We start from the raw sequence: 16,045 nt of genomic DNA, 5'->3' as shown, positions 1-16,045 counted from the left end.
TAGAAGTATGATGCTACTGGGGTTTTGGGGCTTCTCCTAGAGCAAAAATTTACAGCTTCTTTACAGATGGGGAGATCAGGTGGATGAGATTGCTAGGATGGGGAGATCCACTATCCTAGAGAGCTTGGTCAGATTCTGTGATGCAATTAAAACTCTCTACACTAGGGATTACCTCTGCAAACCTACGCCTAGAGACCTCCAAAGGCTTCTACAAAAAGTCGAGGCTCGACTTTCCCATGCAAGATTGGAAGCATCAACTGTATGCACTGGCAATGGAAGAATTACAACTGCCTGGCAAGGTGATTATAGGAATAGGAAGAGCCAAAAAACTATCATTCTGGAAGCCATTGCATCATTTGATACATGGGTTTGGCATGCCTTTTTCTGAGTTGCTGCATCTCAAAACGACTTCAACACGCTCAGTTAATCCCCTATATTCAATGAACTGTTGAGAGGTCAAGTCTCTCAGATCACCTATGAAATCAACAATATCATCTACTCCGGTGGGTACTACCTAACTGGCGGAATTTACTCGAGGTGGATGACATTCTTCAAAAAAATTCTGCAACCCTAATCAGAGAAGGAAAAATCATTTGTTGCCTACTAAGAGGATTATAGGAAAGATGTGCAAAGGTGTTTTGGTATCCTCCAAGATCAGTGGGCAATCATTCAGGGGGCTGCTCGTATTTTTTATGAAGAGGTGCTTCAGAATACTATGATAACATGCACTATCCCCATAACATGATTGTGGAGGATAAGTATGATTATGATGAACTAAAGGTGTTCGAACCCAATCCTATGAACACGACATTGACAAGAATTTAAGAACAGCTTGTGGGAGCAAATGGACAACCACTGCAGCACGAACCGTTGATTAGGACAATCGCTACAACAACCGTATGATTGCGGAAATGCAATCTTCTTATGTTCACGAATGATGTCCAATTGACTTGATGGAACACTTATAGGCACTGAGAGACAATCACAGTCAATGAATAGCTATATTATTGAAAGAGAAGAAAATGTATGAAGATTTAGTGTGGAAAGTGAAGAATATTGGTAGGTATTTATAGAAAGAAAAATTCAAAAAATTTTGGTATTTTGAAAAAAAAAATTCGAATTTTTATTACAGACAAAATGGCAGCCGTTGGATTGGAGGAAAGATTAGGATCAGAGACACCAAGACGCGAGACATGGCTTGTAGTCGTTGGTGGAAAGTAGGGCTGACTCCAGGTTGGTGTCAACGCACAGGATTTTGATTTTGATTTTTTTTTTTTTTTTTACCGTTGACTTCACTAGCCCTCGGGCTCAATCTGCCTTAGGGCTTGCCCAGTTTGGTGACGCCCACCATTTATCCGGGCTGCTGAAGCCCGTTGGAAATAAGCACAGGGCCTCGGGCCCCCTCCTGCCCAGGCCAACCCTCATCGTTGGAATTGCTCTAATAAGAAGTTTAAAATGAGGAGGCTTTTTGAAGAAGTCAATCTCACCATCAACAAATGTAAAGAAATCATGGGACTTAAACATTTTAAATGTTTTGATTTTAATTATTTTTAGACCTTAAAATCACTATTTGAAAATTCATGTTTTTAAAAAGAATCATAATTTTTTAGTAGGATATCAAACAGGCCTCACTTCCCTCCATAACCTTTTTTTTTTTAAAAAAAAAAGAAAGTTCATTGACATGTGTACCTACTAGCCATAAGGCCTTCTCCAACCCATTTGGAGCTAAACTCAAATTTTCCTCCTCCAAAAAGTAACTATTTGAGTTTTGCCCGGACTCAAACCGTTTTTCCCCCAACCCTTCAAACTCAAATTTTAAGTTTTCAACTTTATTAAATTGTTTACGAATGGTTTAAGTCTATTTTTTAAAAAAAAAAAATAGGGATAAGTTTTTTTCATTTAAACTATTTAAATAACTTCATAATTTAATTTTTAAAATAATTTGACTAAAAAAAAAATTTGAAATTTCACAAATATAATTTTGGAGCTTCACTAATATACCCAAAATTTGGCTTGGGTGCGGATTGGTTCGGAACGGTAGAGGGCTCTTCCGTTAACCAAACGAAAGATTTCGGCATACCATTTTCTCTTCCATTAACCAAACCAAGGACTTCGGTAAACTTCGGATTGGTTAATCTAATATTCAGTTCGGATTGGTTCGGTACGCCAGTAGTGCCGTAATAAAAACGTACTAATAAAAATTTAATTTATAATACTTTCACATAACATAAGTTCTTGAACAAATACACCAAATTATCCTTGTAAAATATAAAAATCCAATAGTTTAATTCATCCAAGTATGAAATCAAATAACTTAGTCACTATATCATTCAATATGTACTCAAGATGTACCAGGAGCCACTTGTGTTTGTTGTTTGAACCTTTGAGTGCTCTTTTTACTAAATTCTCTATATTTATGTAAATGATTTTGAATTTGTTCCACGTTGGGTTCTTTAGTTTTTCATGTTGAATCCAACCATAAAAAGAACATAAAATTTGGATCAACGGTTGGAAAGTTACAAGTAAAAAACGGGACAAAGGTTGAAACTAGAAAACATAGGAAGTTCATAAATTCCTCGCTGACCAAAAGTGCTACAGTACTCGAGTGATAAAGAAGTGATACAATGGGGATAAAGAATTGATACAACAGTGATAAGGGAGTGATACAAAATGCTGATTGTATTTAACTTTGGTTTCTTATTTTGTATTTAAATAATAAAATAAGTATAAATATCGGATCGTTACGGGTTTCCGTCGGATTAGGGATATTGTTTTCGTTAACCAAACCAAACATTTCGGTACTGATCGGATCGTAATAATTAAAATTAAAAATAATTATTTAACCAAACCAAACCAAGCCGTCGGTACAATACGGTCGGTACACGGATAATTTGGATGAGATGTCTACCCTACCCAAAATAAAGGTTGAAATTATTATAAATAAAAGAAAAACCTCACATGGAATGCACTTTAGAAACACACCCAAAACTCATTTACTACATAAGAAATTGGTGTTGAAGTTCCTATAAATTACATGACTGCCACTGATCAACTTAAAAGAAGCCCAACACTAAAAACTTAAAAAACACCCAAAACAAGCCCAGCCCAATTTTATAAAAAAAAAACCCCAAAATTACAAACAAAACCGTAGCTTCATTATTGCATCATGTTGATTAATGGCTGTAATGTTCCACACTTTTATTGTCATGTTGATTAATGGATGTAATGTTCCAGTCTAGGGTAATAACACTGCTAGTTTCCGATTGTTGAGACCCAAAAAAGTCCATGGTTAGGCCCAAATAAGTTTTCTGTCTAATACGATACTGTATTAAGAAAAGTCACATATCGGAGTACACGAAGGCTTATCATATACAAGTCATAGTCCACGTGTCATGCTAAATAAATAATTTGTCATGCCAATGACTGAAATAATATTATAAAATACAAGCCCATGCTAAACTAAGCACCGTGTCCCTCTTCAAGGACGACAAAATTGAAGAACGCCAAGCGACATACCACGCCAAGCAAGGAATTATTATTCTGCATCCAATCACGCCACAAGCTTAAGTGGGCCCTAAGCCACTCAAATATCCAGGGCTTGCTTGAGTGGGTTGTGGTATGGATGGTAATAAGTCGTCATGAGGCCTATTGATGGGCTGAGAAATGGAAGTTTCGGGTTGCTTGGGAGCCTCAGAACTCAGGCCCATTTCTTAGGCCCAAACATATGGGTGAGCACAAGAGAGAAAATGTCCCAACCAAAATAGTCTATTACCTTAGTCAAAATAGCCCAATAGCTTAACCAAATTAGCCCAACACCTCAACAAAATAGGCCAAAACTTGGTGAAGTTGGCCCATTTATTTGATAAGTCAACCCAGTGTTCTAGAAGGCCCATATAAATAAAATAAAGATATGCAAAACCATCAGCAGCTGGATAGAAAACAAAGCCACGGGTGAAGATTGAAAGGTCATGTGTGCAGAGCTGCTGGGAGGCTCCAGCACATGGGAAGGAACAAGTTTCAAGCAAGAAACACCCAGCGAACCATGGGATGTTGGCGTGCAAAGTGGGAATCATCTTTCGAACCAGCATGTATACCCATTTCTTTCCTTCATCAAATCTAACCATGAAAGAGGGGAGAAAAGAGAGGAATGGGGATATCTAAAAATAGGAATTCTTTACTGGGGCAGGGACCTTGAGCCCCCAAAATCCCTGATTTTGTGCAAAGGAGCAGAGTAGATTTTACCAAAATAGGATGATTGAAGGGATAAGGGGAGAAAGGAAGGGAAAAACTTGGAAAAATGGGATAGAAGCCATTAGGGTTTCTTGGAAAAAGAATGGCTTCCAGCTGCTATAAATAGGGTCTCTTCTACCCAACAAAAATCATCCACAACTAGAGAGCAAGCTTCCTCTTTTACTTGCAAAACCCAGCAATTTTGTGCACTATTTACCCTTATTCCCCATTTTCCCTCTTCTGGCAGATTGCTCTAACATTTGACAGAGTCACTGTCAAGTTGCTAGAAGAAACACTCAAGCTACCATTTCCTTTCTCTCCCTTCCCTCTTAGCCAAATCCTCTTGCAAACCTTTCCTCTCTTACCTAGACACCCTTTCTTCCTCCCAAGAACACATAATTTTCTCTTTAGTGCTAAACTCATGGCAACTTTGCTCCCATGCCACAAGTCTCTCAAGCCAAGCTAAGATTTTACCTGTAAGCACTAATAAATTATCTGTAAGCTGGTGTTATTTTTGTTGGTGAAGGTAACCAAGGTGTTTTCTAAGGCCCTACTGTCCTTTCGAAGCATCATTGGGGCTCGATCTTCGAACTCAGGCACAGGGGATACTTTCAGCAATCTGCTCCTTACAACAGCCCATCCCATTTTTAGCTGCCGGAAGAAAAAAAACCCTACATAAATTGGCGACTTCACTGGGGATCAGGCCGTTATCTTCACCAATGCCTTCAAGGAAGAAGGCCATAAGCAATAAACCAGAGAAAATAATGACATAAGAATATTCCCTCTTTTCTTTACCTTTTTTCCTTTTGTTGGCAGTCTACTTTGCAGAACAAACATGATATAGATTGCTCACATGCTCCCTTTGGTTGTGCCTTAGATCTTCGTTCTCAAGCAAAACAAGATCTTGTAAGAGGGCTGGGGGCTTTGGCAAATCCATCATTCATGCCTTTGAGAAAAGTACACATGCAAACCCCAAAATACTTGGGGGCTTCGTGCCAAACAAATTTTTTCAAAACAAAGAAGAAGCCAAACACAATCCAAGCATCTGATACGGAGAGGCCATCTTTTCTGGCCAATAGAGGAGACTTGACTAACTCTAAAACAATATAGCCATATCTTGCACAAAACTACGCATGTGCTTCAACTCAAAATTGAACAAGTCCTCTCTGAAACACTACTTGCATCGCCTCCATCTTTGGCACTGCCCACAGGATGCCCTGACTTTCTATGCCAATGTCGGTTCCACAATCCACATGCTCTCTATTGGAGACCAAAGATAAGAAAATCTTTTTTTTTTACCTTTCCTACCTCTTTAGATTTCACAATAAAATATATATTATCATGCCATATGCCATACTTGTAAAAGCAGCACAAGCATGTCATCTATTCAAATTTAAACATGTACTGATAAATTTTCTTTCTTATATATATATATATATATATATATATAAATCATGTTTTAGGCCAATACCAATAGAGTGAAGTTCAACTATTCAGCTTCCTTTATTTCTTATCTTTCACTTTGAAAGGAATACAAACACTAGGCATTTACACACTACCAAAAGCACGAGTATCATCACGTGCTTTAATAATTGCCAAAGCATCACATGCTTGCATATTACTAAAAGCTACCTATATTGGTTTTAATATTGATGTATGATTCATTCGTTAGTTAATGCTGTTGGATGGCATCCATTTAAAATCAACAAATATTAATTATATTCATTCACAAGCTGCAACACATGTATTATTTTAACCACCATCTGCTTCGGTCATGCAGAAATTATATATCTATCAAGCACTCTATTCTTCTAAAGACGATGAGTGCATTCCTCTACACCTTAAGCCTCAAGGATAATGGGACCCTATGTTCCTGTACCAATCAGCATCTCAACACGCTCAATGGCTCCAAGCCAAGCCAACAACAAAATTGTGCCATAGGAGGTGGTCTCAAGAGGAATCATGCCAAGAAGAAACAATCCATCTCCAAAATCATGCAACTCAAGCATTTCACATGATGCAAACATTTCAAGCAAGCCAAACTAGATATCACAAGATCAAGCTTTTCAAGTAGCACAGTCACCGTAAAAATGAGAACTTGGAATCTGTTGCTGCCAGAAAGGGTTCTGAACAAAAGAAGCCATCTTTTGTCACTCACGAAGATGTCATTGCCATGCTGGAGAAGAAACTAAGTCAAACCAAGAGGATTGGAAGTATGTCCCTCAGCCGCCGTATCCATCAAGCTTACTCCAACAGTCATATCCTAAAGGCTACGAAGCACCAAGCGTTGTCCTTTTCGACGGAAGAAAAAGGAGCCCAAAGGAGCACGTCAATAGTTTCATTGATGCCTCGGGATCAAATGCTGGTGATTATAATCTCCGGCTTCAAGAATTTTCGAAAAGCCTTATCGACCATGCCTATACGTGGTATACAACTTTGGCACCAGTCTATGTCTGCTCTTGGGAGGATTTGGCAAGCAGGTTCGTAAAAAAAAAAAATTTCCAGCATGAGGAAAGAGTTACTACCACTCAGCTTAACAACACTCGCCAAAAACATGGAGAGGATCTCGTGGACTTTGTGCGCAAGTTCCGAGACCTAGTGTTAGATTGCTACGATGAGAAAGATGAGGAGGCGCTTGTCGAAATTTGCATCAGCAATATCATGGAAGAGTATAGAGTTTATTTAGAGAATATTGGCATCAATCAATTTTCTCGGCTGCTGGAAGCAGTAAGGAAAACGAGCATGTTTGTCAAACTAAATGGGCAAGAAGCTTGGAAGAGTGAAGAGGAAAAGGTACACCAGACATTAGATGAGGATGAATCATTTAGTGACTACAATTCATGCAAAAGAAAAGACAGGGAAACGTACCTGCCACTGCCGTTCAATGATGAAGAATTCCATGCCATTCCTGACACAATGTTTGCTAATGGTGCAATCAAACTCCCCAAGCCTTATAAAGTCCCTACCAGAGAAGAAAAGGGTGATCCTAGGTACTGCCGTTATCATCAGTGTGTGGGTCATCCAACCATTGCTTGTCAAACTTTGAAGAAGATCATGCACGCCAGGGTACATGACGGAACTCTTGAGCTACCCTATAGGAAGCAAGCTTGTGATGAAGACCCCTTACCAAAATTAAGGGGAAAGGAGATGGTTACTGTCATTACATGCTATGATGACTTGCTCGACGATGACATATTGCGTCACCCGTGGAAGAATAACCCAAAGCCATTAGAGACTATTTGGGAGCCTTACGAAAACATGGAGAAAGCCTACTGGCATAAATATTCAAAATCCTTGAGCTATAACACCTCATGGCTATTTGCTAATGGATGGGAGAATGGTTCCTGCAACGAAGTATTCACATTGGACATGCTGGAAGAACACCACTTGGGGGCTTCATTTGGTCAGCAAAATTATCAAGAGATAGCTGTCGTAACCTCTCATAACCTCACAGAGGTTGAAGAAAGTACAATGGGTTATGAGCTGCAAATCACTCTTTGATTACTTGGGTATGAGCCGCATGCAAGTAAAGCAGCAGCTGTGGCTCTGTTAAATATCTCTACAGAGCATGGCAGCCTTATACAACACATGTCAAATACATGCCAACCTAATCCACAAGCTTTCATGCTATTGCAAATCATGCACACTCCTTGGCCCTTTCATACTTGGGGGCTTAATTTGATTGGAATATTCATCAATGCAAAGTGGCTCAAGCCTTACTACTGCTAAGTTAATCTTATGTCAAGCACTTTCATTTATTGCATTTCCTTTGGTTTTAGACATGAACTCCTTCCGTCTTATCTTCATATTTTGAAAAAAGACTCTTTTGCATGGTACACCATCATGGTAGCAAGGGCATTGCAATGAGAATGAAGGATTATTCTGAAAAAAAAAAAAAAACTATATATATGTCTCTGGAATTTTATTTTTATACATTTTAAACCTCTTTTACATCGAAACCAAAAAAAAAACAAAAAAAAACCACGCTACTTAGCAGTAAGACATGTCAAGCGAAGTCACCTGGATGAGGTCCCAGACCATCAACAAGCACCATACCTGAGCAAAATAATATGGGGCATGCATTCTTGAGTTGCTGGAACAACGAAACCATTGTCCCCTTTTGATAAGCAACCTGAATATTCAAGACATCTTGGAATTTTACAAAACCTTGGCAAAAACCATGCACATACTAGTCTAGCCCTTTTTAGGTATGCCAAGAAGGTGTTTTTCAGGCCCAGTGGTTATACAAAATTTTGGCAGCATGTACCTTGTTTTTAAGGATATCCAACCTGTCAGAAAATCTCAAGCAGTGCACAAAAAAATAGATTTTGCCAACCAAGCAATATATGAGACATGCGGATTACAACCTGCCTCAAGCATTCAGAAATTAATACAAGCTCCGATGGTTCAATACTACATTACAAAGTCATAACGACATAGTGGTTAGAGTGGCAAAAAAAAAACTACAGTTAAAGCAAGATAAAACTACACATGCAAAAGACCCATGCATCCTATGGTCTCAAAGGGAATAGAACCATGTGCCTAGATAATCAATCTCCAAGCCAAGGAAAGACAACCTGCAAGAAGAAAGAAGGCATATGTCAAGACTAAGTAATGCTAGAAAAAGTAGCCCGATAAAAGAAAAAAAACGGAAAAGAAGAATTATATGTACCTGGAGGTTATGAAGAATGCCCAAAAAGAACAGAGGAAGCCTTAGGAGATGATCTGGCTGCTTCCTCCATCACACACTCAGCATTGTCAGTAGAAATACCCTTAGCAAGGAGGAGGGCATGCACTTCCTGGCGCTGGCTCTCCAATTCCCGCAGCTAAATGTTCAAGGTATCGGCAACAGCTTTTACCTCATCAGAACCCTGTGATAATTTCATGCTACGGATGGCCCGTGCTCCCAGAGTTATGGCCTCGCATATCGCGTTCCGCCAACAAAGTAGTCTGTGATCGATGATATCAAGGAACTCCATGGTATCTACCCCATGAAGCACCAAGCCAAGAGCTCGGAAGGCGGCACTTCTCGAGAAACTGGGGGTGATCCCGGTGACCTCCATTAAACTCCCATATTGATCCATAAATTTCCTCAAAACCGCAACTGTCTTTGGATACATAAAGGCACCTTGAAAGGGTGCGTAACCATCGAACCTGTAACAAACGGAAACAACTCATCCATAGATCGGAGGATCTTAGCACTACCATCAAAGAAGGCTTTGAATGCCATGAATGAATTCTCCAAATCTTGCCAAGACATGTTTTTCTCCGTTAAATGCCCCACAGAGGTGGAAGCATCACCGTCCTTATGGCTGTCAACAATAATCTCACCACGAGGCGACACTGCTGGAAGCTGTGGAGAGGTCGCATTGTGTCGGATGTGACTAGGAAAGGAGGAGTAGGAGGCAGCACTGCTGGAAGCTGTGGAGAGGTGTCGGTAGTTGTGTCGGATGTGCTTAGGAAAGGAGGAGCAGGAGGATGCGTTCTTTGGAAGGCACAGGGCGTGTCGGTAGCTACGCTGGACGTCCTAAGACGATGAGTAGGAAGTGTATCCTTCGCGACTTGTGAGATGCTCTCAACCTGGAAAAAAAAAAAAAAAAAAAAAGGGAAGGTCGTGCTATGAAGGAAAATCATCCCAGCCCTTGCAATATTTGAAGAGAGTGTATGTGTTGGGGTGCTGTGAAAGAAAAATCAGATCACATAAGAAAGGCCTTGTGGAGGTAGAAAAAATGCAGAGGCAATGGGCCAAACACTTTTCTGATCCTGTAAAAAAATTGGCAACGTGTACCTTGCACCTACCACAACCCAACATGTTAAAATCTAAGCAACTCATGCATTTCAACCAAGCAATGTGTACATAACAAGCTGGAAATCATTATCTCAATGCATTCCAAACCTCAACAATTCATGCATTTCATTATTTCCAACCAAACAAAGAGTACAAAACAAGATGAAGCTTAATATCTCAAGCATTCTACATCAAAAGTTTTGACATAAAGTATTGCAACAATGTTGTGTTTCAAGTTTCCAATAACATGAGATTTAGGCTCTCCCAAAAAAAAAAAAAAAGGTACAACTCAAGCCCAAATGCAGCCAACTGTGCTACAGATCAATACACCCTGCATTTTCAAAAGCAAAAGCTACTACACACTGAGCCAGCCAGCCCCTACAACAAAGAAATGCAACTTGCAAAGCGAAATAAGGACAGGTGTTAGAGAAAGATGGTGCCAGAAGATATGACATTTCTATTAAAAGAAAAAAAAATTATATATATTACGGTGCGAAGAAGGAGAATCAGGTACCTTAACTAAATCACGGTGCATGACTAAAACAGAATAGAAGAAGCGCTATGAGATGATCCTTTCGATGTTTCCACTATGCACCAAGCGCCATTACCAGTAGCTCATTTGTCAAGGAAAAGGTCTCGTAGCTTACGGCACTGGCTCTCCAATTCTTGTTCCTTAAGGCTTAACGCATTAATGACAACTCTTGCTTAAGGGGATCAGGCATACATCTTTATGCTACAAGCAGCTTGTGCTCTAAAAATAGCGTATACTATAACTTCTTCTAAGTATCAAGCGGGAAGTCCACGCGAGGTCCTTATAAGACACATGCTCAAGCCCTTTCAGCATGCTGCTATAAGGTCAAAACGATGTTTCCTTTACAAGCTTCAATCATTCGCAGAACATCTTTGGTAGTTGGGTCTGCCAACTCGCGATCGAACCACTCTGGCAAGCCCTTAGTGATGTTGCAAGGGTATTGAAAAAATCAAAGGGGCTGCCGGAAACATGCATTTTTTCTATACAGCACCTGGAAATGAGAGTAGCCTCCAAAGCTTACCTAGTGCCTATGATCAAGTGTTGGCAAGTGTTTCTAAGTGATGAAGGTAGTCGTCTCTTCTTTAGCCCATCGTGTGTAAGGGGAAATAGGCCGTCACTCATCACAGAGGTCAATATGACTTATAACGTGAGTCCCTATAAGAATTGCCAACAAAGAATATGCTGTAAAAGGGCAAAGTAAGTTCTCTGTGTTAAAGCCAAGCAATCTCCACACTAGCATGCAAGCAATATGAATTTCACAAGCCAAGCCAAGCGAGCTATCTCATGCCAAGTGAAATGCATAAACAAAAAATATTTTCGAAGCATCATGCAATCCATTACTCGAGCTTATGATAAGCAAAGTTCTCATTCCATGCTCAATCAATCATTCTAGCAAACCTTTTTTTTTCACAAAGCAAGTGTTACAAATTGAATACTACTTACCTCCTAGTAACCTTTTTCACAAAAACAAAAAAATCCCTACGAGTTACACGGCATTCTTGCAAACCCATCATACACATGTTTATATCTATCCCTATAAAGCCAAAACATAAATAGTTATCCATGTCCAAGCTCTAAGCTCGTAAAAAGAAACCAATGGTGTTTTCCTCAAGCTTTCAACAGCCTCTAATCCTATGTATTAATCATGCGGTTACAAGCATACGTTAGTGATGCATATAATTCAACGACAATTAGAAAGGTGGTCAAGAATGTAGCACACACAAAATATACGCCAAGCATAGCAAGTCAAGCTCACGCCAAAGAAAACGCTTAAGCAAATATCAAAGCAACATGCAATTTATCCATGGCAAGCAAAATTCTCAAGCAATTCCCATGACAAGCAAATTCTCCCTCAAAATGCAAAAGGATTCAAGCATTGCAGAGCATGCATTCTATCAATTTCTATTTCCACAAGATCGGAGAAAAGTCCAGATTTAATCAAGCATGTGTTCACAAGAAAAACAAGCCTAGGCCAAGATATCAGTTTATATCTATTCCTACAGAGTTAAAAAGAAGGATATGAGATATCAGCAAACGAGCAGAGCTACTTACCAAGAGAATGAGATGGAAGTCTAAATGCTCAAGTTATGAAGATGCGCTCAAAGCTTCCAACAGCAGGGAATGCGACGCAGGCTTTCGACACCTTTTCCTGCCTATGCCGGAGGCGTATACACCTACATAGAAAAAACGCATCATGCAAAATTTAGCCTTTTCACCAGCTCAAAAAAGGGCCACCACATGATAAAAAGAGGGAAGAAAAATGGAGAAAAGAAAAGGATGCAATCCATACCAACAATTTCTTCTTACAAAGATCGCACTCTTCCAGCAGCTTGCCAAAAAGAAAGAAATTAAAAAGGGGATAACCCCAAAAACTGACGCAAACCCTTCCTTGCTAACGATTACTCCAACAAAAGATATATGGATCAAAAGGTGTGGGTGCTTGGCTGCCAAAACAAAGAGCAAAACTCATGGGCATGAAGAACCCAACAAACCCCTCAATAGATTCAAGAAATTGCAAGAAAAAAAGGGCATACCTTGTTAATCCCTCAAAGGATAGCATCAGATGCACCAAAAAAACAGAAGGAATTGGGAATTTTGGAAGAAAATTCTGCACAGAGACAATCTCTTCCAGCAACGACAAGTGGGTTTCTTTGTATAGGAGGATGAAGGAGTCAGATTCGGCTCGAACTCCCTTCCAACGGCTGCAGACAGGAGGTTCTTCTTGATCTTGCACTCTCTCTCTCTCGCTCTGAGTTGGTTGGAGGAAGAAAAGAAAAAAGAAGATGAAGGTGATGGGGAGAGGGTTACTTTGGTGCGCGTAAAGAGGAAGGAGAAGAAGGAAGAAATAATAAATGAAAAAGAAGGAGGAAGTTGGTATCTAGGAAAATAGCTGCTGGAGATTATAAATTTGATTTTTGGGTCGAGTTTAATTATTCGGCCCATTCTAGCACTTATCCATGGCCCTAATAATTAAGAGGGCTAATGTTGAGACCCAAAAAAGTTCATGGTTAGGCCCAAATAAGTTTTCGATCCAATACGATACAGTATTAAGAAAAGTCACATATCGGAGTACAGGAAGGCTCGTCATATACAAGTCATAGTCCACATGCCATGCTAAATAAATAATTTGTCATGCCAAGGACTGAAATAGTATTATACAAGCCTATGCTAAACTAAGCACCGTGTCCCTCTTCAAGGATGATAAAATTGAAGCACGCCAAGCGACATACCACGCCAAGCAAGGAATTATTATTCCACACCCAATCACGCCACAAGCTTAAGTGAGCCCCAAGCCACTCAAATACCCAGGGCTTGCTTGAGTGGGTTGTGGTATGGATGGTAATAAGTCGTCATGAGGCCCATTGATGGGTCGAGAAATGGAAGTTCTGGTTTGCTTGGGAGCCTCGGAACTCAGGCCCATTTCTTAGGCCCAAACATATGGGTGAGCACAAGAGAGAAAATGTCTCAACCAAAATAGTCCATTACCTTAGTCAAAATAACCCATTAGCTTAACCAAAATTAGCCCAACACCTCAACAAAATAGGCCAAAACTTGGTGAAGTTGGCCCATTTATTTGATAAGCCAACCCAGTGTTCTAGAAGGCCCATATAAATAAAATAAAGATCTGCAAAACTATCAACAGCTAGATAGAAAACAAAGCCACGGGTAAAGATTGAAAGGCCATGTGTGCAAAGCTCCTCGGAGGCTCCAGCACGTGGGAAGGAACAAGTTTCAAGCAAGAAACACCTAGCAAACCATGGGATGTTGGCACGCAAAGTGGGAATCATCCTTTGAACCAGCATGTATACCCATTTCTTTCCTTCATCAGATCTGACCATGGAAGAAGGGAGAAAAGAGAGGAAGGGGGATATCTAAAAATAGGAATTCTTCACTACAGCAGGGACTGGAGCCCCCAAAATCCCTGATTTTGTGCAAAGGAGCAGAGTAGATTTTACCAAAATAGGATGATTGAAAGGATAAGGGGAGAAAGGAAGGGAAAGACTTGGAAAAATGGGATAGAAGCCATTAGGGTTTCTCGGAAAAAGAATGGCTTCCAGCTGCTATAAATAGGGCCTCTTCTACCCAACAAAAATCATCCACAACTAGAGAGCAAGCTTCCTCTCTTACGTGCAAAACCCAGCAATTTCGTGCACTATTTACCCTTCTTCCCCATTTTCCCTTTTCTGGCAGATTGCTCTAACATTTGACAAAGTCACTATCAAGCTGCTTAAAGAAACACTTAAGCTACCATTTCCTTTCTCTCCCTTCCTTCTTAGCCAAATCCTCTTGCAAACCTTTCCTCTCTTATGTGGACACCCTTTCTTCCTCCCAAGAACACATAATTTTCTCTTTAGTGCTAAACTCATGGCAACTTTGCTCCCATGCCACAAGCCTCTCATGCCAAACTAAGATTTTACCTGTAAGCACTAAGAAATTATCTGTAAGCTGGTGTTATTTTTGTTGGTGAAGGTAACCAAGATATTTCCTAAGGCCCTACTATCCTTTTGAAGCATCCTTGGGGCTTGATCTTCGAACTCAAGCACAGGGCATCCTTGTAGCTGCCGGAAGAAAAAAAGGCCCCTACACCAATGACTTCCTATTTCTAATGCATGTCTACCCATGTAATGTTCCAGTCTAAGGTACTAACATTATTAGTTTCCTATGACATCCTATTTCTAATACATGTCTAATCTAGGGTAATAACACTACTAGTTTCCAGTGACATCCTATTTCTAATGCTTGTCTACCCTTGTAATGTTCCAGTCTAGAGTAATAACACTGCTAGTTTACTGTCATGTTGCTATTTCTAATACAAAAAAAGTCGCAAAGTATTAAAAACAAGCCGATACCAGATTGTTAGTATTACTATGTTATAGAAGTACATTGTTAATACTATGTCATAGTACATTGTTAAACAAAAATGAAATCCATAATTGAAATAGTAACAAAAGATAAATAGATCATCAAAGCTTAAGCCCCGTTTGGGATTGCTTTTTTTCACCAAAAACCTGCTTAACTTTAAAGTTAAGCAGTTTGGTAAAAATAAAATATCTTGCTTATTTTAAAAGCAACGGTCTTTTGATAGGAGCTTTTAAAAGCAACATCGGGGTTGCTTTTTAAAGCTGCTTTTAATTGAAGCAGTGCGCTCCCTTTCATGAAATTTTCGCAATAACACAAATACCCTTATTAGGTTAGAAATCTATCCTCGCGTATTTCTCTCAAATCTACAAACACCAAAGTTCATCTTCACATAGCCTCCCAAGTTTCTTCACGTAGCCTCCTAAGTTTGGAGACAACCATTTGCTCAATCTCTCTCAATCTCTTTCACAAGGTTAGATTCTTCAATCTCTTCAATCTCTCAAACTTTTTATATACGTGCTGCTCTTGTTTTTTTGTTTTGTTTTTTTTTTTTTCCTATTGGTTGTCCATGGTTTCTACTGGTTTTATATATGTCCATTGTTTTATATACGTCCATATTTTTTCTACTAGTTGTCCATGGTTTCTACTGGTTTTATATTTCCAGATTTTTTGTACTGGTTGTCCATGGTTTCTTTAAGCATGATGGTGTCCATGCTAGGAAGTTTTCGTGTGGACACCATTGAAGACCCATAGCTGGTATTTTTATTTGCCACCATTGAAGACCCATCTGATCTACTATTTTTATTTTCTTGAGAGTTTATCGTGATAGGGCTCATCAGGGACGGACCCAGAAATTTTATGTCGTAGGGTCATAGTGTAAAAGGCGGCAATAGAGGAGTTGGGGCTTAAAGGCTTGGTGGGGGAGAAGGTTAAAGGTTTGGGAGGGGTGGAGATTGGGGATTTAGGTTTGGAGTTGAAAACTCTGGAGAGATGGAGGGTCTGTGTATATACAATCTGTTCTCTTTTTTATTTTTAAACTGGACCAAAACGACGCTGCTTTGGCCAGTCCTTTAAAAAATTTGTTCTTTGTCTTGCTAGTCCAAAACGTCGCTTTGGCCAGCGATTTAAAAAAATTG

The sequence above is a fragment of the Prunus mume genome, linkage group LG5 (assembly GCF_029339155.1).
Source record: "Prunus mume cultivar Tortuosa linkage group LG5, ASM2933915v1, whole genome shotgun sequence".
Classification (NCBI taxonomy): domain Eukaryota; kingdom Viridiplantae; phylum Streptophyta; class Magnoliopsida; order Rosales; family Rosaceae; genus Prunus; species Prunus mume.
This window is presented reverse-complemented; position numbering follows the sequence as displayed.